This window comes from Coptis chinensis, chromosome 4 (assembly GCF_015680905.1).
Source record: "Coptis chinensis isolate HL-2020 chromosome 4, ASM1568090v1, whole genome shotgun sequence".
Taxonomy (NCBI): Eukaryota; Viridiplantae; Streptophyta; class Magnoliopsida; order Ranunculales; family Ranunculaceae; genus Coptis; species Coptis chinensis.
This window is the reverse complement of record NC_141459.1, coordinates 101,301,685-101,324,937: the sequence shown is the minus strand read 5'-3', so window position 1 is coordinate 101,324,937 and position 23,253 is coordinate 101,301,685. Positions and strand designations below refer to the sequence as shown.

General features: G+C 35.7%; 1 long non-coding RNA gene and 2 pseudogenes across 1 annotated transcript; all 3 read right to left on the bottom strand.

The window, feature by feature from the left end:
• Window positions 1-2,338: 2,338 nt before the first annotated feature.
• Window positions 2,339-3,197, bottom strand: LOC147506314 (protein NRT1/ PTR FAMILY 4.6 pseudogene; annotated as a pseudogene).
• Window positions 3,198-7,698: 4,501 nt separating this feature from the next.
• On the bottom strand, window positions 7,699-10,622 carry LOC147506313 (protein NRT1/ PTR FAMILY 4.5 pseudogene; annotated as a pseudogene).
• A 369-nt stretch (window positions 10,623-10,991) lies between these two features.
• LOC147506312 (uncharacterized) lies at window positions 10,992-11,890 on the bottom strand. Its single transcript, XR_015220789.1, has 3 exons — window positions 11,449-11,890; window positions 11,292-11,370; window positions 10,992-11,161 (listed from the first exon to the last, which is right to left on the bottom strand). It is a non-coding gene; the product is annotated as an uncharacterized LOC147506312 (long non-coding RNA).
• Window positions 11,891-23,253: the final 11,363 nt, after the last annotated feature.

The window sequence follows — 23,253 nt, the reverse complement described above, 5'->3', positions numbered from 1 at the left end:
GCCAAGATATGTGTAAGTACATCTTTAGTCATGATTGCTTCTGGAAGGGGTATCTGAGTCACTTTCCTAGCGTAGTTCGCGTGATACTGCGACCTGTCTGTATCGTTCTATTAGCTCATGGATGCGACCTGGATCCACAGGTCGATGTGTCATTTCCCCCATGTTATGCGTGTGCTGGATAGAGAATATCACTCCCCTACACCTACTAACAAATCTCACAATGGTTTAACCATTTCTTAACTTAGCATGTATAATCAAATTGACAACGTCCTCCTTAGAGCATATACAACACAGAGCCGAGAGTAATAAAATACGACCAAACATAATATGAATCTAATCTTCAGAGATCAAATAGTGAGGATATACAAGTGTAGAAAGCCCAAGAACACAATTAGAAGAATGAGACTTAGCATTGTGCATTTTTGTTTTTCTGCTTTAGTGAAAAAGATGAGGAAGATCTGATATCATTACAGGAGTTTTTTTTTCCTTGCCCAAAATTAGAGAAGAACGATATCGTGGAACCGTTTCCAGCTTAGAAATGCATCAGACCATGTCATAAGATGTGAAAACGATTTGGAGCCGCGGGATGGAGTAGTCAAGAAATGTCTACCATCGAGGCAATTCTTGTTGATATTTTTTGATACTAGTATATACTATATAGTCATATGGCAATGTTTAAAATTAGGCCCAAAAAAACCCCAACCCACTTAACGATAAAAGCTCTCAACAATGATCTAATACTCTTATGCCCAAATAATAAACTGCACATACCCTATAAGTCTTTAGATCCGCATGTCATAAATGAAACCAAGAGATAAGAGAGAGTTTGATGCCCAAATAATAAACTGCACATACCCTATAAGTCTTTAGATCCGCATGTCATAAATGAAACCAACAGATATGAAGAATAGATATCCGGATATCTACTAAAGGGTCAATGTAAAATATTCTTTCGGTATCAAGTTAGAACAACCTATTCTTTGTGAAAACCCTGATTCAATGCCCAAAGAATTACCTTCCCGCTAGTTTTCATCCAATTTTTGAGCATATATCCAAAATATTTATATTTCCATATTTCAGGAGTAGATATATTCCCATATCACGATATCTTGTAATATGCTTGTAACCACTGTTGAGAGAGAGTTCTTATATTTGTTCTCTCGTGGTAGTCGAGTGGAAGTTGTTTCAATCTCAGGGCCGGCTCTGAGGGGGAGTCAGCATAGGCACTTGCCTAGGGCCTCCGGCCAGTTGTTGCCAAAAAATAAGGCCCCCAATTGGCTTCATACCCACTACCCACGTCCATATCATTTTTCTTTTTTAGTCTGGTTTGGCCCATTAGGTCATAAGCCCAAGTGCACCTTAATACTAACAGAATGCCCGACCCTTTAGCGAAACAAAAGAAACAAAGCTAAGTCAGTAACTCGTCTCCTTCCACTATTTTAATTTTCTCTTAAAAAAAATTAATTCGATTATTTGGCCAAAAGGTCAAAAAAGAGAGTTTAGACTAGGACTGTCAATGGGTTTCGATAATCCGATAACCAATCCGAACCAAACCGATAAAAAATGGTTTGGGTTTTGATAATTTTGTTTACCCTCCACCAACCCGAAACCGAACCGAACCAATAAGATATTGGTTTGGTTTCAGATTTGTCTTCCACTGAACCAATATGAACCTGAACCAATAAAATGACATTTTAGTAATATTTATGATTGATTTTGTATATATTTAACAATTGTGTGGATGAAATTAATTGATTTAATTTAAGATTTAATTGATTTTATAGTTTTTAGTTCGAGTCGATTCAGTTTTGGTAGCAATATATCTTATTGGTTCGGTTCGGTTTCGGATGAAATATAATATTATCAGTTTGGTTTGGTTTCGGATTCCCAATTTTTTTATCGGTTCAAATTCGAATTTTCTAGAACCCGACCTAAACCGATCCATTGACAGCACTAGTTTAGACTTTAGACTTTAGAGTTAGTCGACATTATTTGTGTATTCTTCTAACAAAGGTATGCCTCAAATCTAAAATTCTTTGAATTGTTTGTTCTATTATTTCAATTTATTTTTATTTTTTTAAATTTTGAATATATAAAATGTTAGACAAAGTTTTGAAATGAATTAGGACTCTTGCTAACGGGTTGGTTCTATGTTGGCGCGTTTTTTTTTCCCTAAGACAAAAGGCCCATTTTTAGGAGCTAGCCTAGGGCCACCCAAACCTGAGAGCCTGCCCTGTTGAATCTCATAAACACTCCATAAGGAACGTGAATAATGAACAACAATTCAGAAACCAATGCATTTGCATATATGCATTGCAATTATTACTACAGGAGAAGCTCATCCATTCACCTTTCCGATCTCGACATTAACCTTGCCTTCAAAATCATTACCACCTATTTGTTTAACTTCTTCGACTTTTTTGTATCTATACCAAGAAGCACATAACAAATAAAATCCGAAATTAAGCACACTTAATCCTGACAAGAGCCGGTAGAAATAGTTCAGCTCGTCCCTATTTAAGTTGTTACTAGCCAGCCATCCGCCACTAACTTTGTTGACCACCTCCACCACCAGTGAACTCAAGTAATAACCAAATGCCATAGAAGACCATGAAATTGCTGTACTTAATGATTTCATACCTGCAGAGCTCTCCGCGTAAAAGAATTCTAATAGTCCAACGAGTGTGAACATATCAGCGGCACCAAATATGGCATATTGGAATCCTAGCCAAAAAATACTCATTGGCAATGGGTCCAAGGAGTCAACCATATTATGTTCAACTGCCACAGATTTTCGACGAGTTTCCATGATTCCAGCGATTGCCATAGAGATCGCTGAGAGCACTAGCCCAACTCCAATTCGTTGGAGGGATTGAACTCCTCTTGGAATACCTGTGAACTTTCGAGCAAGTGGCACAAAGACACGGTCATATATTGGAACCATAATTGCCATAATAACCATAGGGATAACTGGGAGTGATGGCCCTGGCACATGGAACCCTAATATGCCTGTGTCCATTGTGGTACTCTGTTGGACAGAGAAGGTTTGTAGTTGGGCTAAGCATGTGTTCATGAATATGGTGCTGATTATGATAGGGAGCATTCGGATGAGGATTTTTGTCTCTTTGACTTGTGTCACTGTACATAAGTACCATGATCCAGTCATGTTCAGGGAGTGTGAGCTATGTGCATTTATCATGATTGCAGCACGATCTAAGAACCTGCAAGGACGACAATGATTTTATTTTGTGCAGTAAGGAAGACAAGTGTTGAAAATTGCTTATATGCAGATTAGTGTCTTGCAAGTTGCAACTACCTGTTAGGATATATATCAAGTTTCCTATCATATAATTACGTGATAGGAAACTTCCCATAGAATGGTATCAATCCCTTATTCTTCTCCTAGAATTATGGGATTTACTTGTAACAATTAGTCTATATAAACTCATGTAATGGTTACAGTAAATATACAAGAAATAATACTCTTACATGGTATCAGAGCAGGTATCGATCCACTCTACAAACCCTAGCCGCCATCTTCTTCGTTCTTTTTCCACGCCTACACACCATGTCTACACCTGAAAAACGCGTGCCGGTGAGAGCGAGTAATGGTTATCGGGAAATATTATCCTTGTTAACCCCTGAGCGCCTAGATGGCACGAACTACATTGAGTGGTCCTTAAATGCTCGGAATAAACTTCGAGGCCGGGTTTTTGGGGATTCATCTCGAACTAAAGTCGCTCGGTCGACACTTCCTCCCACGAATATGAGGTTTGGGAGGGCGACAACTGTATGATTAAATCATGGTTGCTTGATGCCATGACTAAGGATATCAGATCCTTGTTTCTTAGATTATCCACTGCAAAGGAAATCTGGGATACTGCTAAGCTCACCTACTCTGTCAATCAAGATGCTTCCAAAGCATACCAATTGCATTGTGAGGTATTATCTATTTGTCAAAATAGTAGCACTGTTATTCAATATTTTGGGAAGTTATGCAAATTATGGCAGGAATATGATGCCATTGATGACTGTATTATGGAGTGTCCCACTGATATTGGGCGATATACATCCAAAGTCAATTCCCAACGAGTGTATGCCTTTCTTCTTTGGTTTAGACTCTTACTTGGATGGGGTTCGGCAGATCCGTTCTTTCCACAGTCCCTCTCCCAAATCTTCAAAGCGACTTATGCCATGATATGTTTGAAGCCAACCGGCATGATGCTATGATGGCAAAGTGCACCGTGGATAAGCGTCGTTATGTTTTCTTGAAATTTATCTCGACGACTTGAAGAAAGGGGGCAAATGTAGCCATTGTAATGGAGATAATCACGTTATTGAAACATGTTTCAAACTCCATGGCTACTTTCGGTTGGCATCCTAAGGGTAAGAAGGTATCCGGTACAAGTTCTACTTTCAAACATCTTTGTTCCTCCAACCCTACAACCGAAAGTGAACCTTCCGGGTTTGGTGGCATCAACTGGTATGTCCAAATCTGTTCTTAGTTTTTCTACTTGTACTACGTCTAGTGATTGGATAATTGACACAGGTGCTACTGATCATATGACATGCAACTCATCTAACTTTAGCCAATTATTTGCTTCTCATTCTAAACATGCCATTACTACTGCCAATGGCGCTTCAGTACCAATTGTTGGTATCGGTACAGTTATTTTACCTACTTCATTACCTATCTCTGATGTTCTATATGTTCCTTCTCTTGCATGCAATTTGCTCTCGGTAAATAAATTTATCCAAGCTTATAATTGTGTTGGCTTGTTCTTTCTTACTCACTGTCTTTTTCAGAACTTCCATACCAAGGAGAGGATTGGCAGTGGTAAGCTGCGTGATGGATTGTACTATCTGGAAGGTGATGCTCCACCAGTTAATAAAAGCTTGGCACATGCAGTAAGTTCACAGAAATTGGAAGACAATATAGAGCAAATATGGCTGTGGCATAAGAGATTAGGTCATCCGTCACTTGGTTATCTTCGACGGCTTTTTCCTTCATTATTTATTGGCTGTAATATTTCGGATATGGTTTGTGAAACTTGTGCTCTGTCTAAAAGTCATCACACTCATTTTCCTTCATCAACAACTAGAAGTATAACTCCTTTTTTATTGATACATTCAGATGTGTGGGGGCCATCTCCAGTATCTACCCCCACTGGATTAAAATGGTTTGTTTCATTTGTGGATGATTACACTAGAATGACTTGGGTATATTTGATGAAACATAAAAGTGATGTTTGTATGATATTTCAACGTTTTTATCAAATGATATTCACACAATTTGGTATATCTGTCAAAGTTGTTCGCACCGATAATGGAGGTGAATTCTTTAAGCAAGAATTGACTGATTTTATGCATTCTAATGGAATCATTCATCATACTTCATGTCCAGAATCTCCTCAACAAAACGGTACTGCAAAACGGAAGAATCACCACCTTCTGGAAATTTCTCGCTCCTTATTGATTGGAGGTAATACTCCAAAATACTTATGGGGGGAAGCCCTTAGTACTACTGTGTATTTGATGAATAGAACACCATCTAGTGTTCTGTCTTTTAGACGACCTTTAGATGTGCTGGCAGAACACTGTACTCTTCCACCTCATGTTCGTTTGCCTCCACGGATTTTTTGGATCGTAGTTTATGTGCACTTATCCTCCAAACATCGCGAGACTAAACTTGATTCACGAGCTATCGATGTACCTTTGTTGGATATGGAACAACTCGGAAAGGATATAGATGCTTCACGATCCCATTACTCACAAATTTTATATCTCTATGGATGTTGTATTCCATGAATCCGAATTGTATTACTCCACCAAAGAAACCACGCACCGCGACGAATTTGAACTTTGATCCCAAACGGTGTTGAGAATACTCTAGAAGGTGTTCGAGTCGGTATTGCGGTATTGAGAGTGGCCCTAGTGGGGAGAATACTCCGGAAGACGGTATTGCCGGTGTTGACCATGCTCTTGATTTACCACCGGATAGTCCAATCCATCATGCAACTTCATCGCCACCGCCCTCTTGGCATTACACGAGGTATCTCTTTCTCCTTCAACTGAACATATTTTAAATTCTCACTACACCCTTCCACCACGTACTAATCGAGGTATACCACCTATTCAATATGAACATGACCCCAAAGCCAAGATCAAATACCCAATAGGTAATCATGTTTCCTCATGCAAACTCTCGAACTCATATGCATCTTATGTGTGTCAATTATCATCTGTCGCTACACCTAGTACATTGTAGGAAGCTTTGATAGATACTCAATGGACAAAGCCTATGGATGAGGAAATGGATGCTCTTAAAAGAAATGGCACTTGGGATCTTGTTGCTTTACCATATGGAAAAAAGACTGTTGGTTGCCGATGGATATTTACCATCAAACACAAAGCAGATGGTACTATTGAAAGATTTAAAGCTCGCTTGGTGGCAAAAGGATATACTCAATCCTATGGTGTGGATTATCTAAGCTCAATACAGTGCGAGTTCTCTTATCCTTGGCTGTTAATAAAGACTGGCCTCTTCTACAGTTTGACGTTAAAAATGCTTTCTTACATGGCAATCTTACTGAAGATGTGTACATGGATCCCCCTCCGGGAATTTCGGAATTCGAGAATACTTCATTAGTATGCAAGCTCAAGAAGGCCTTGTATGGACTCAAGCAATCTCCACGGGCATGGTTTGGTCGATTCACACAATCTATGGTCAAGTTTGGGTACAAACAAAGCAATCTTGATCACACTTTGTTCTTGAAGCATAAAATGGTAAACTTCTTTGTGTTGATCATATCGTGGATGACATGATAGTCCGCGGGTAATGATCTTTGATGAAATTTCCTGTCTACAATGTCATTTGACTTCGAATTTGAGATGAAACAACTTGGCAATCTCAAGTATTTTCTCAAAATTGAGGTTGCCGCTCAAACATGGTATATTTCTATCTCAAAGAAAGTACATCTTAGACACGTTGACCGAAATAGGGTTTCTCGGGTGCAAACCCGCCTAATACACCCATTGAGCAACACCACTCACTTTCCCATTGCTTGAGTGATCCAAGTACAGACAAAGGCGCTACCAAAGACTTGTTGGGAGATTGATTTATTTGTCTCATACTCGACTGATATTGCCTATCGCGGTAAAGTAAGTAAAAGCCAATTTATGCATGATCCACGCCACCCACATATGGATCTTTGTAGTAGCGCGATGCGAGATACTAAAAGTCGACTCGGGCAAAGGTCTATTATTCTCTAAACATGGACATTTGAATGTGGATGGATTTATAGATGCCGATTAGGCGGGGGTTCCGTTGATGTCGAAGATCTACCTCGGCTATCTAACTTTTGTGGGGGAACCTTGTGACTTGGAGGAGTAAGAAACAATCGGTAGTCTCGAGATCCAGCGCAGAAGCTGAATACCGCGGTATGACATTAGGAGTGTGTGAGTTACTATGGCTGAAAATATTACTAACTGAATTGGGATTTCCTCCTCTACAAGTAATGAATCTCTATTGTGATAACACGTCTACCTAGAGTATATATAATTATAAACACCATAAAGAATATGTTACCAAATGTATGGAAAAAGGTAATGCACATGCTATCTGGTGATCTACCTTAACTGATCAGTTCTTTGAAGAACTTCAAGTCCTATGCACGCTTCCTTATCATCTAACTCATGTTATTCATCAGTCAACTCAGGTATTGGAAGATGCCGCTTTCGAATGGCAGCTACAATTACCTAAAAGTAAAGATGTTTAACTTGTTACAATCTGAACAATGGTAGTGGAAAACAACCTAATTGATGTCAACTGGAAAGTGAATAAGATAACAAACAACACTAGTTATTTATGTGAAGGAAAACCCCATGGTTATATAAATGTGGTCGACGTTCCTGATTTGACCTACTATAGGTTTGACTGAGTTTGAAGTCTTGAACTGAACTAATTAGAGAGGCTATTCTCTACTACTGTATACTAGCTTGTACACTTTTTTTTTTTCTTTCATCCTTAATACAATTCCATTCCACTTAGCAAAAAAAAAGACATTACCATTTATGCTTCGAATAATAGCAAAGGGAACATTTGGAATCTCTTGTGTATTTCTAAATACTAGTGTGTGTGCAAAGTGGAGGAGATGAACAAATAGTGTTCTCTCCACTTTAGTGCATAATAGATAGTCCCACATTGGTTATCCACCACATCGGGTCGGGTTCAGGCTTAGGCTTGGGCTTGGGCTTACTGTTGTGGGTAGTGGTTTGATCAATTGCCTAAACTTGTTTTGCTTTTTCTTGAGCATCTCGAGAAGCGAAACTATAACCTATCCTATTCTTCTTCTCTTCTTCATGTAATTGAGCGGAGAGAGTTATATTTTCGTTCTAGAGGATAGTCCGTTTCTAGTGCAAAGTCGATTGTTGTTAATCATTGAATCTGTGAGGAAGACGCATGCTCTGCGCCTTTCTGCACCATAAGAAGGGGCGAAATCTTTCCTTAAGGACAACCTAATCAGCCTTGGTTATTACATTAATTCTCGTCATTGTTCATTGTTCCTTACGTTTCTACTCTAGTTGTTGTGTTGATACAACTATTCTAACAATCTTAAGGAAAGATTCGTAGTAGAACAAAGGAGAGTGCTTTAAATACGGCAATCAAAAGATAAGTATTTTATTTTGAGTTATTATTTGTGTTATTGGGTTATGACTTTAGAAATTTTCTGATAATTTCGTTTTTGTTAGGGAAACCAATTAAAGATTGAATCTTAATTGATCTTTTTTGGTTTATCAAACCCTATATAGTTGTAGACCTTTCTCCTACGTTTGTGGGAGACAAATTTGATATTTCTATCCAAAAAAACATCAAAGTTCGTCTTTTTGACAGCTGCGTCGCTCGTTACGAAAACTGTTATAACTTTCAGCTCAGAGCTCGGTTTTGCAATCCACTTTTTGTGTTGGATAGCTGATTCAAAAAGCTTTCCAGTGGTATAAGGCTTGATACCCAATTCGTCCTGAGCTGGTTCAGAATTACAGTTCTTTTGAACTGTTTTTTCTAGAAGGAGGAAAATATGGTAATCCGGTTTTTCAATCGGTTAGGTATCGTATTCTTTCACTCTTTGCAATTATTTTGGTTTGATTATATAGTGATATTCTTGCCTTGAGTTGCATGCTAGTTTTTCTTAGGAGGGAAATCCCTAAGCTTAAACTTCTTTAATAATCTAGTCAACAAATTATATATATTTATCACTAAGATATTAATTGGTTTGACTAGAAGTAGTTTGATATTATTTTTCTTTGTACATATGTAGATATATGTAGATGGTCTAAGAGAGACCTTAAGATATTTAATATCAATCACACTCAAATCTTGGATAGTAATTATAATGTATTCAATACATAATTGTTTACCTCTATTGAGTGTACGTGTTGTTAGACGATGGTTATAATTGTACTATTATGAAAATACATGTTAGATGAAGTAACTTGTAGATTATATCCAATATAGCATATGTTAAAGTTGTATAGCATGCTAATGTGTGTACAAAGTGGAGGAGATGAACAAATAGTGTTCTCTCCACTTTAGTGCATAATAGATAGTCCCACATTGGTTATCCACCACATCGGTCGGGTTGGGGCTTAGACTTGGGCTTTCTACTTGTTGTGGGTAGTGGTTTGACCAATTGCCTAAACTTGTTTTGTTTTTTCTTGAGCGAACAAGTTTTGGTGTTCTATTAGGAGTTGGTCTCTCTTTCTTATCTGTTTGGGAGACCGACCTAACCTCTATAAATAGGATTTGTGAGTCCATAGAGGGTATAGACTTTAATAGATTAGAAACCCATCTCAGAGAAACATAAACTATAACATATCATATTCTTCTTCTCTTCTTCTGAGCCGAGGAGAGTTATATTCTTTGCGTTTCAGAGAGTAGTGCGTTCTAGTGCAAAGTCGATTTTGCTATTAACCATTGAATTACGTGAGGAAGGCGTCGGCTAGCTGCTTGCTGCCTTTCGCACCATTGGAAGAGGCGAAATATTCATGGGGACTGACCCCTAATCCGCGCCTTGGTTATTATTGTTAATGCGTCCTTATCTACTATTCCTACGTTTCTACTCTAGTTGTTGTGTTGATACAACTATTCTAACAGGAGCTACATCAGCAGTCTATACCTGTGTAATGCGGGTAATGGGGCTTCCCTTAGGAACATTATTTCGGTAGAAAGACTTTCCCATGTAAAGAAACAGAGTTCCAAAGAAGACAGCAACCGCACATACTCCAAATGCCCAATCCCAGCCTTGGTTTGAACTGATCCTTACCACAAAGATCACGCCAATTGTTGCTCCAATTGTAAGGCTAAACAATAACCAATTAAAGAAACTGGACAAAAGACCTGTTTCCTTTGGGTCTTTTTCGTCGAACTGGTCTGCTCCTAGTGACGGCAGTCCTGCCTTTACTCCTCCTGTCCCCAATGCAACTAGATACAGACCTGATAACAGGACTGCAACTTGACCATAGTCAGCAGCTTCACATTGACTTCCTGGTGCTACATCTTTGCAAGGAAATGGTCTTAACAGAGTAGAATGTGCTTGTACAGTTAGGAGGGTGTACCCCTGCATATGTGTGAACCAGAAAGATCATTACAACAAATCAAACTGCATGCATTAGAGTTAACAAATGTTGAGGTATCTTTTAAATGGGGCAAACAGAAGCTAAACGGTTAACATGGTTCACTATCCAAAACGCTGTTGAGTTAATACTTAATAGTACTTTTTTTAAAGCAAATGAGAAACAATTGGTCGGCATTAAGTCCAGAGAACGTGTACACAAAAAAACTTGGAAATAATGGAAGACATGGCTTCATATAAGGTTGGTTGAAGGATTATGATATTTGAAAAAGACTTCACAACAGAAGATTTGGAACTTCAGAAAGAATCATACCACCAATTCTATGCAACCAAAAGAACAGTAGCCCTGAACCTTGACAAATAAGTATCAGAAATGAATCCTCCAAAGAGAACCAATAGGAATGAGGACCCCAGCCAATTTGTAAGCGTCGTAGCTGATTTCATTAAGCTAAAGTTCATGTATCCATAGAAGTAAGTCACCAAACTTACAGCATTTGAGATATATGCCATGTTCTCAAGTCCCTGCATAGCTGCAATGATCAATCAACAGACGCCCAACTCTGTATATGTTATTCTACATTCAACACTAAAATAGCTGAATTAGCCGGATAGGGACTGCAATTATATAGAGCCTGTATTGGACAAGCAACATTATATTACCATATACAAAGAGAACTGCTCTAGCTCCTCCCAGCCTTTTCTGGTTGACTGTTTGAGTGTTTCCATCTCTACATTTGCCCTGTTATCAACAAACAATGCTAGTCAAGCATTGTTTGCAAATGTAACTAAAGTAGAAAGTATAGAGAATAAACAGTACCATCCTTTTGGCTGTGAAGGAAACTTGCCCTAATTACATATATTCAACACAAACATATATATAGAGAAATGCTGTCTTCTTTAATTCTTTCCTTTAAGTATACAACAAATCAACAAAGAAGCACCTAGTACTAATAAAAAAAAAGTATACTGTTATCTTGTGTTATCTTGTCGAATGTCGAACTATATGGCTTTCTGGTTGAACTTGAGGTAGAATGTATACACCAACAATATTATAACCAATCAGACAGATTTATGTTTCTAGGTGTACTGAACCTCAGGACGGAAGCTAGGCTTCATTTCATTATTAGTTTGCAACCAAAATAAGTTAATCACTGACGTCGGGCGCAGAAAAGACATCGAGCTAAATGGCCACCAAACTCAAGGGAGTAAAGTATCAGCAAATTTGTGACCATGTTTGTCTCATTTAGAGGTAGAATCTCTTCTTCCTGATTCCTGATTCAACAAGAACCTCAGCATGCCAAACTTGACTTCAGGAAATTGCAATAATGTTTTGTAGGACTACTTGATGCTTCCAATTCATAAAGCCATCAAAGTTTCTATTATTATTAGGAAGACTGACAGTTCAGCTTCTATACATGGCAAACATGACGATTTGTTGAAGTTTCAAATAACAGCAATGTGCTTCAAGTTTGTTCAGATACATTAATTTTTAGAAATTTCTTTAGTTTGTCCATGGGATTTTTCTTGTGTGTTCGACGCAAGTAATTCTTAGCTTGTTCCGGTAAATTTTTTTCTCTAGGTGATATACTGATATTATATCTCCACTAGGGTAAAATTACGAAAGGAAGACTCGTATTAGTAAGACAACCAGGCAGACAAATTACACGATTTGATCATTTATATATTTTATATGAAAATGCGAGAATCACAAAGAGAATGACAATACCGATTCTAATAGTCTTATGAACAGTAAAGATATATAAATTTATCATCAAGCTTGTCATGTATTATATGGCATACGCTCGATCGTACCCTATTGCAAATTTTAATATACATTATGTACAGAGAAATAATACAGGTTGTGAAAGTTGTGTAAACCCGCCATGGTCTTTAGTTAATCTAAAATGGCATACCGAGTCAAATAAATAATTGTTGGGAATACTTATCTAACATTAATGTGAAGGTCCCAGGTTTGCAAGTTGATGAAAGCTATTGCATATTAATTAGGAAGAGGTTGACTAGATATGCCACGGGCCGGTAGCCATTTTCACGAAAGATATCCAGGTTTGGGTTCCTGAGCCCAAACTGATATCATTTCCTGAAGCCTTCTCACTTTCTCAGTCATCTATGGGGCCTGGTCTCTGGTTAGGGACTAGAGCACGCTTACTTCTCACGCTTGATTTATAAATCCGTCCCATTCAAAATTCATCCAGGCCTCCATCATCAGCTTAGACCAGAGTTTTCAATTTCGTGCTCTTTTCAGCTCATGTGCTCGTGAATGCATTCGTTTACACGATCATAACATTTGGGTTCAAGGCATATTCACTCTGGGACCGTAGTAGGTAAACTAGAAAGGGAAAGAGAGATCATCCTAGGCTTTGTTGATTTACTACACGACGATTTTATTGAAAAAGACCGAAGTCGCGGTATTTACTTCACTCAAGATTGGGCATCTCTACCAGGTGTTCTGCCTGTTGCTTCAGGGGGTATTCACATTTGGCATATGCCTGCTTTGACCGAGATCTTTGGGAATGATTCCGTACTACAGTTCGGTGGAGGAACTTTAGGACACCCTTGGGGAAATGCACCGAGTGTCATAGCTAATCGAGTAGCCCTTGTTCACCACCAAATTTTCTTTTATAGATCCAAATCTAATCTCAGAAGCAATCTCCCCAAATTTTAATTTTCTGTTAATAACCATACCAATATGCTATTTTACTCGTATAATATAATTAAATTCGCAAAAAAATAAACACTAAATATGAAATTTCATTTTTCACTTCTAAAATCTTACTATATTAGAAAAATGTGGAGGTTGATGAACACGAAAATTCACTGTCATGTTTCATTTTTTTTTTTTTTTTTTTTTTTTTTTTTTTTTTTTTTTTTTAAATAATTTTAGGTCTCTATACTTTATATAAACTACACAACAGTCCCTAATGCATCGAAATCAAAATATATTTTATCGTAATTGAATTAGGGTTCTCATATAGACAATACTGATTTTACCAAGGACACCACACACTAACCACAAAACAAACGAGTCCTACCATTAGGAGTGAAAAGAATAATCTTTTAAATTAGTTTAATAATCAAAACACAATTTTTCTTTATAATATTCAAAATCAAACAAGAAAGATTTATAAAATTTATTTCTAATTGAAGATACTCATTGATTTATTTATTTTATTTTAAAAAAAAATTGATTGAATTATAAAATTTATCAAAGTTTGGTGGAACCCCAACATGAAAACAAATAAGCAGTCTCATAATAATTTACGAATCAAATCTATAATCTTTTCTCCACATTATTACAATTGAAATCAAAGCAAAACTTTTAACGAATTTATTCAATCACTCATTTGAATATACTCATTTGTTCAATTTTATGGAAGATGATTAAAATTTTGAATTTTGTCAACATTGAAAAAACACATTGATTCAATGGAACATAAGATAAAACCACACTAATCAAAATTGAACAATTTTTTTTATAAAAAAAAATAAAAATCTTAAGTGGTGTCTATTAAATTGTCAAGTGGTGCCCATTTGGTTTTAGGATCTGTATGGTTTTGTTTTGGGTGTGGGCAGCTCTTGGTAAAATAAGTGGTGCCTTTATAAAAACCCTTAAATTAAGGTATACGCTCTTGTTTTGGGGAAAAAGTTTGCACATGAGGGAAAAATAGCAATTTCACTTCGAAAAAAAAAAAAAAAAAAAAAAAGAAGGTGTTGTGGCTCATCCATGTTGGGATGTTCCACGTGCCCAAGCACGTGGCATGAAGGTAGCCTTCTTAGAAAGCCATTTGTCATCACGTCATGTACCATATAGTTCAAGATAGGGGTGGCAGTTTTGTACACGACCCGTTAACCCGACATGAAATTAGTCGGTCGGATTAGAAAAAAAAAAAATTGGGTCATTTAAGAGTTGACCTGTCAAACCTATCAAATAAATGGGTTCATTGGGTTAGGGTCACATATGTTAACCCGAGTAACCCGTTAGTACACCCGATTAATTCTCAGATCTAATAGGTCTGGTCATCAACCCATGACCTGTATAATTTGTTTTAAGATAAGTTCCCATATTTTTTAAGATCTGATCATCCCAATTACCTAAAATAAACGACTAAATAAAAGGAGAATTATTAGCCATCGTATTGATTCATTCGATAAAGATGTGTTTTGTTATTCAATTTTTATTATTATGTAATCGAATTGTGGATAGTTTTTGAGAATTAATATATATATATATATATATATAATCTTTAAATACTAAATATTTTGTATACAGGTTATATGTGAATCCGATCCGAAACTTATCCGAACTTGACCCGCTGGCTTAGCGGGTCACCCGTTGGGTAATCTATTATATAGGCGGTTGGGTTTAGGCTTGACAAATTCAACACAAATAATAATTGGGTTGGGTTTGGGGTTGGGGTTGGGGTTGTTCTCCTAACACATGACCCAAATATGACATAACACGAACCCCACCCAACTCGACCCATCCCTAGTTCAAGATCAAACACAATTTATTCAAGCCTATACGATGAGAATAATTAACAAATTAATAAATATCTAAAGTAAAAGGAGCTTAACTTGAGCTAACTTTAATCTTTCCAATGCATAAAAATCTTGTTTTTATCGGGGGGCTTTGTTCTTATTAGGAGAGTTGTAAAATCTTGTAAGCAGCAAAATAGCCTTCGCCCAAACATTACGCAAATTAAGCTGATGCCATACTGTGATAACTCTCCTTGAACCATAGAAGAATTTCAGTCGGATTAGATGCAAAAGACCGTAAATCCAGTTCAGTCTTAAACTAACAATTTGGTGAGAGCATAACTTGAGGTCTTCTTGTTGATGTGTTCCGAAAATGGGACAAAGTACCATAACTGTGCTAAGGAACGCGGGAGATGGGAAGATGGGAAGAACTCAAGTTCGTTCCAAAATGGCAAAGATGGTCTAGTTCATTTTATCAGACACTACATTAGCTGAAAAGTTAAACGTATTTTTCAGCTTTTAAAATATAATTGTATTGGCTTATAAAAGAAGTACGTCTTCGCGACTCAACGTACTTAATCAGGGGACATTCAGACCTAGGATCAAGTGACCTGTGTTTTTTTTTCTCGAAGGAGAAAACTTATGTGTTAAAAGTTTGGACAAGTACCAAAAGCACTGCTATCAGTCATCCCACCTCCCACGAGGATTGTTTGAAAGATCTTTGAAATGGCAAATCAAATACATCTCTTCTAACCAAAAAAGACAAAGAAACCAAATATTTGGTCCAAGAAATGAGATTCCAATGTCCTTTTACACGTACCTCCCTCCCCTTCAAAGGGACTCCTCTGCCAAAATCTAATCCAACCAACCAACACGTTTCAATGATTTAATATCATCTCGTTGGCCCATAACCTTCTTATCGTCACCTCCCCCCGAACTTTTAGTGCATCTCCTACCCCACATCATGTCTAGGTTTATGTTGGCTTCTGATTCCTTTCATGAATCAAGATCCTATACACTCTCGAGTTAGATAGGAACCTATCTATCAAGTGGCCTTACATACACATATTAAGCATAAATAGGCAAAAGAATAGAAAAAGAATATGAAGCCTAGGAATAATCTCACCAGCAGCAGCCGTATTGTCCGTAATAAGGTGCGGCGTTTTAATTGTAAAGGCTTCTGTGCTAGCTTGCTGGAGAGTCACACTTACAAGTTACATCCGTAATGACTATATCTCAACTCTTGAATTTGTTGTTTAGATGCGCAAACGACGAACTTATATATAATGTGACATATTGCTGATGATTTGGTGCTGTTTCTGATAGATATTGCAGCCATTATTTTGATTAGAGGTCTTGCATTTTCCTAAACCTTGATGAGATACGTACATAAATTTTGGTTTAGAGATACAAACCAAAGGTTTTGTATACTATGGTTCAGCCACAAACTTATAGGTTCAGAGGTCCCAATTAGCCACAGCCCACAAGTGCTGAGAGAATATTGGAATGAAGTAGCAAGGAGCAACTCAACGTCTCAACCCCCAGGATTACTAGATCGGGGTCGTCGTATATTTGATCTCTACCGATCTTAAGAATTGTATCTTTCTATCTACATCAAACATCAAAGTATAAATGTAGATAGATAGAGGTGTCAGAATTTGGTACAGTGCACCTGGGAAGGAGAAGGGAAGGGGGTACTTACCTATTTTTATGACAAGGGGGGACTATTCTCAAGTATGTTATAACCCAAGGTATGTTGGGATCTTAGTGAGATGTGTCACATGGGCCTTATCAATTTGTGGTTTGACCGCTTTCTTCACATTATTCTCTCCTAGATTGCATTTTGATATAAACAAATGAACATTTATTGGTGAAGCATGATCCTTCCAACATGAACATTCCTATCATTCGATCTTGCCTTGGGGAGCAACCTACCATCTTCAACTCGTGTGATAGTTTGACCAATTTTTTTCCATCAACTAAACACGCATTATGGGGGGTTTGTTTAAAAAATGGTATTGAAACTTGTCGTTTCAGTTAAATTCCCAATAAATAAATAAACGAAAATTCTACAGTAACACACAATATGGACCGAATAGCCAAACACAATGACGTGGCATGGAAAACGCACGTGCCTTATCATCACTTTCACAATTTTACTTTGCCAAAATTTTCAAACCTGAACCTCCCAATCCATCTTCATCTCTCTTTCATTGGAAGTTACAATTTATAAAACATCATCAATGTAGTTAATATTAGAACTCATATAACCTCATCATGTAGTTTTATAGTCGTCGTTGTTGAAATTGATATAGTTGTTGGTGCTAGAATTTTTTAGGGGATCCTAACAAAATTACAATTGCAGTTTAAGGTTATGTATGGATGATTAGAATTCCAGGGCTGAACGATTTCTTATTCGAATAACACAAGAGTTAGAGGAACGAAATAGAGAAACCCAACTAACATAAGCTCACAAATAGTAACCCCATTTAATAACATTGCAAGAAATTAGCACCCTTTGAGAGGAGATCGAAGCAAACATGGTGTTCTCACTTCTCTGAGAAAAAGTATGGAGAGAATTAAGTTCTACCTTGGAGAGAATAAGTTCTACCTTAGAGAGAAGGAAAAGACAGTGTTACTGGAAGGAAAAGAAAAGGGATTGCACGTGATTCACTTAGCCACGTCAGTTTGTTTGGAAATTTCGGTTCACTTTGTGTGTTGTTGTAGAAAAACTCATAAATAAATCAAACAAAGTTTCTCTCTTAAGAAAATCACTCCAAAATGTAGTCTTCTAATCAATCAATCCAAAAAATAATAAATTGTACTAAAGCAGAGAACATGTGTGTGTGTGTGTGTGTTACAAAGTGAACTATGCTGCTACTCTTTTCTAGAATACACTAGTCACCATATATGGATATAGGGGGGGTGTGTGTGGAGGCAGTCGCACCCATCAGATTAAAAAGTTCTACTACCACATAATTAATTGTCTAGAAAAATCTTCAAATTATAAGGACTTGCACCCCTCCCATTTTTTTTTTAGCAAACAACCTCCAAAATTTTCACAACTATAGTGAGAATATAATCAACAAAAAAAATAGTATGAAAAAAAAAATTAATAAAAAACATTCTAATAAGCCAATGTTTTTTTTACTTCTCTTTTTGCCCTTACAAAATTATCATTTATCATTTATTTTGAATCCAAACCCATTAAAAAGTAACAAATGTGTCTTTGAGTGTTTGATAGGTTAATGAGACTAAAACAAATAGTCAAATGCCCAAAGCCCAACCGGTTAGTTTGTATAATTCTAATCACCCATAACAAACCTGTAAGCTCTCTTTTCTTTTTTTCACTCTCAATTCTTAAACAAGCAGACCTCAACTCAAAACAAAAACAAACAAAAAAAAGACTTGTTGTGTGTGACTTGTTCAGACGTTGTCCTAATTATATGTAAAATTCGTTATCATTATCAATAAAATTTGAACTTAAAAAAAAACACACAAAACAAAAAAAATGTAATTTTTTATTTTCAATAATATTAATCTTTTATAGTTTTCTCCACATTATAGTAAGGTTATATATACTTATATATAGCATTATAGGAAGTTAACAATTTGTTGAATTGTTGTAGACTTGTGGACTAGATTATGTAGATATATATACACATAGTATATTATCAATCAATGGTTTAAGTGTTTAAGTAGTTCACTTCGTTAGTCCATATTAAATTCTTAGTAGTCAACACACTCTAGTTTTATGAATTAAAATAAATGCATAATTTTATTGATTTTTATTGTTTAGACCTTCTGACAAAAAAAAAAATAATAATAAAAAATTGCATACTTTTTTTTTTGAGTGAAGTGGGGTGTGCACATAATCTCGCAGCTCCTGACTTAGAATCCTGGCTCCTTCCCTGCTAGTCACTATACACGTGGTACATACCCACGTGGGGCAATATTGAAGTTTTTTTACTTCCTTCATTAATTTATACATTTAAAATTATTACTATACTCCTAGGTGTAAACCTTTCTCTCAACACAGGGACCCACGAAAGCCTACACATTTATAAAAAAAAAACTATATTTAAAATAGCAAAATTACCAATTTACCCATAAAAAAAACAAAAAAATATATTAAAAAATTTAAAAACTACTGAAATGTCGAAAATACTCATATGACGTACATGAATTTACTATTCATCGACCGCCATATTTTTCTATATAGTAAAGATCTAGAATACATATGATGATGCAGCGAAAAAAAAAAAAAAATACATATGATGATTGTCTTACAACTTACAAGTGGGCTTGGGTATAACCTCTATATTCCAATAAATATGTTTTTCAAGAGGACAAACTTTGTTATTCATAAAAGATCGACTAGTGCTAGTGGCAAAGTTTGTAGGGCGCTTCTCCCGGCCTGCTTGAACTTTTGTATAATTTATTTTGATAGTTCAATCAAAATATTTTGAAAAAAAAATCTCACTTGACAATAGATGACCAATGTTGTGAGCTAGACCAATGGCTGACAAATTGACAACAATGATACTAAGTAGTCAACCAACAAGAGCGTGAAGGTCTATTGTCAATTTGTCATGAGTTATAAATAAAATCACATGAAATAGTGTCCTTACTATTGGTTACATTGGTTACAGTTACTATATATCCCGAATCAACCGTTTTGAATGTCACAGCTGAAAATAAAATTAACAATTTCGATCTCTAACGCGTTGTTAAAACCGTTTCTATCACTCAACAATTGCTAAAATCGAAACTATTTTTTGTGAGAATTATAGAAATGCCTAGACAACTTTAGCCATCTCATTTTTGGGAATAAGACAAACAAAAATTATTTTAGATATATAATTTAAAAAAAAATAAAATGGGACGAAGCACTACTTCTCTTGTCCTAAAGAAAAAAAAAACATAATTTTAGGAAAAAATGCGTTGAAGCTTAAAGGGGTGTTTGGATCCTATTTATTTATTGCCAAAAAATGTTTATTAGTGAAAAAATATTTTTTGAAAAAATAAATGTATTTGATTTACTATTTAAAAAAAAAAATCATCCAAAAAACACTTTTTGGTTCCAAAAACTATAATTAGGTAAAACTTGTTTTTCAAGTTAAAAAACTATTTTTCTTTGAAGGAAACACTTTGGGTGCTAAAGGCAAATGAACTCTCCAGATGTTTTAGACTTTAGTGATTTATGCTACGATATGCCAAAATAAATCGAGAAACATAATGCGAAATCTAATTTGATAAAATAGCTTTTAAAAAAAATCGCAACCAAATATGTTTATTGAAAAATTGTTTTTAGAATAAATACTTTTTCATAAAAATATTTTTTAAGAAAAAATGAAAACCAAACACCACTAAGATGGGCAATTTTTTGTTTCTATTTTTGCTGATGTGTTGAAGTGAAAATGAAAATTGTGTTAATGATGTTCTTACTGTTGCTATTCATCATTCTAAGTTATTTATTGGTTGTATGATGATATTCATCACTTATATTGAGTACCATATTAAAGAGAACAAAGTTTTAGCATCGAACAATTGTTTATATAGAAAACAAAAATTAAGTTGTACTTTTTAGCTCTCAACGCTATGAAAATCATGTGCAGCAAATTTAGTAAAAAACGAACCCGATCAAAACAAAAAAAACTAGTGAGTGAGGAGTGTTACCTGGTAAGTGATGACTAAGTGGAAACGTGCCTTGTGAGTTGGCACTTGGCAGCAGTGCTACTCAGACTTGACAATCTAATTTTGTGAATTTGTGACTCACTATTTAAATAAGGTTAGTTGGTTTGCACTAACCTATCCGTAGCTGCGTTTCTCAAAATAAATTAATGATTATCAATTAATAGGTCTGTTAAGTAAGTCTAGTTAATTGTTTTGATGGTATTGATGGTAGAAAGGAAGTAAGAATACATGAGGCTTGTTGTATCCTACTTGCGAAGCACTTTCAAATCTCAAAACAAAAAATGTGTTTTCCGTGGGTCCCTAGGCAAGGAGAAGTGTGTTGCTTGCGAGATAGCATTCCTCTATCGTTAGCCCCTAAATTGGTGTTTTTCTTTTTCGGATAAAAAATTGGTCTTACCGTACTATACCAAAATTGGCGTTCTGAACTTCTGATGCTTACTTGGATTTATGGGAGGAAACAGGTATATGACTAATTTCAAAGTTCATATTTAATTTGTAGAGAGCGCAGAATTTTATATAAAAAGCCCCAGGCTATAAACTGCTTGTAAACTTGTAACTTCTAACTGTTCAACTCCCGTGTGTCACTGGTAAGCAAGCTGGCCAGAAACATTTGGTTCATCTGGAATTGTAGGGCAGGAGTAACAAAATTAATGGAAATGTCATCTTACTCTTCGAGTCTTTTATCTAATATATAATGTTGTAGTTTCGGATTTGGAATACCACCTCATGTCAGAGTTTCACGTGGACTGCCCGTGTATCCCATGAATCCATGAGCAAGTAACCGGCCTTTACTCCATTTGTCCCTAAAATATACGTGTTTTTACATTTTTTGCCTCTTGAATATATCTGACATATATGGATTGAAAACACGCCAAAAAATCAATTCCAAATTCAATAGCCAACAACATCTCAAATATCCCTAGTTGTATCTAGAAGGAAAAAAATGAAACATTCTAGTCGGCAGCACCTTATTAATTACTATCTTTTTCCGTTCTTCAAATCTTAACCTCCTCTTATTGCATGCATTAATTTTGTTGAACATTATTTCTTTTCTTGCTAAAAGTTGCAGTTACCAACAACCAGCCAGGCAATATACTGAGCAGTGAGCACTACTTTGCATGTCGAGAAATATGTTGAACACGAATTCAGCACATATTTGGTAGCCTCAGTACGTAAAATTCAATAGAAATTCTCGAAGCTTTACTCGAGCAAATAATGACGAGCTTGCATTGTCATTTCCTGAATTTACAGTACCAAGAAATTGGGCTAGAGAGTCTCATTTAAAAAAAAAAAAACAACTCAAAAGTCCTACCCATAATATTTTTGGATTTTAATCATAGTTCGTGATTCTGAACGAAACTTTGGAATTTTGTCCGAAATTTCGGTTTTTCAAAAAAAAACGGAATTCCGAATATAGAGTTGAAATATCTGAAATTTCGAAATCATTTGAAATTCTGAAGGTAATAGGAGTCGAAATTTAATGAATTTCGGATTTTGGATTTGTCAGAATTCCAAGAATTCAAATTCCAAACTATGGTTTTAATACTCCTGCATTGTTTTTATCTCCCGTAAGTGTTTTTTTATAGAAAATCTTTAGAATCTAAACTTTTGACTCGAGACTAGCCGCCATCTGTTATTTTTTAATATAATTTATTCTCTTTTTCATCCTTCCAAGATAAGATAACTACCAGAATAAAATTGAATAATATAACTACATGTAGATAAGATAACTACCATAACAAAAAGAATAGATTTTGGGTTTGAATAGAATTTAACAAAAGTTACGTGTATTGTTCCACAAAGTAAATAAGAGACCCAAGAAGAACAACTCGTGTTTGGCTTGGTACGTTTGAAACTGCTAAAGATGCTTATGTCAATTCCAGCTTCTCCTCCTAGTTACGGAAAAAATTTGTTCTTTTTTTTATTTGATTATAATTTTTGAGAATTTGATACTGATGAAAAAGATGAACAGTGTTTACTTTTGTATATCTATTTTATTGATCAAAATGTACTATTCTTTCATTTATTATTCGAATATTCTATGTTTCTTTCTTTAAATTTGGAAAATTGTCAATGCCATTTCAGTTGTAGTAGTTCAATTCTTATATATTGCTATTTGATCATTCCAGTAGTGTATTAAATCTAGGCCACTCATAACAGCAAAAGGTACTGGTGTATTGTTCCACAAAGTACTGTCAAAAGGCCTAGAAGTCTGGAGTAAATAACTTAAATATATGTTTTAAAATGTTGAGTTTCAAAATAACTTAAATACATTTAAAATTTATGAATTTTTTAAGAGATTATGAGAGAGAAAATCTCGTTGTTTCACATATTGTAGAAGTACTTGCAAAGAATTAAATAGGGTATTTTTGTCAATTGATTCAAAAAGTAGTTAAACATGTGTCAAATTTTGGTTTTGGTCAAATTTGGG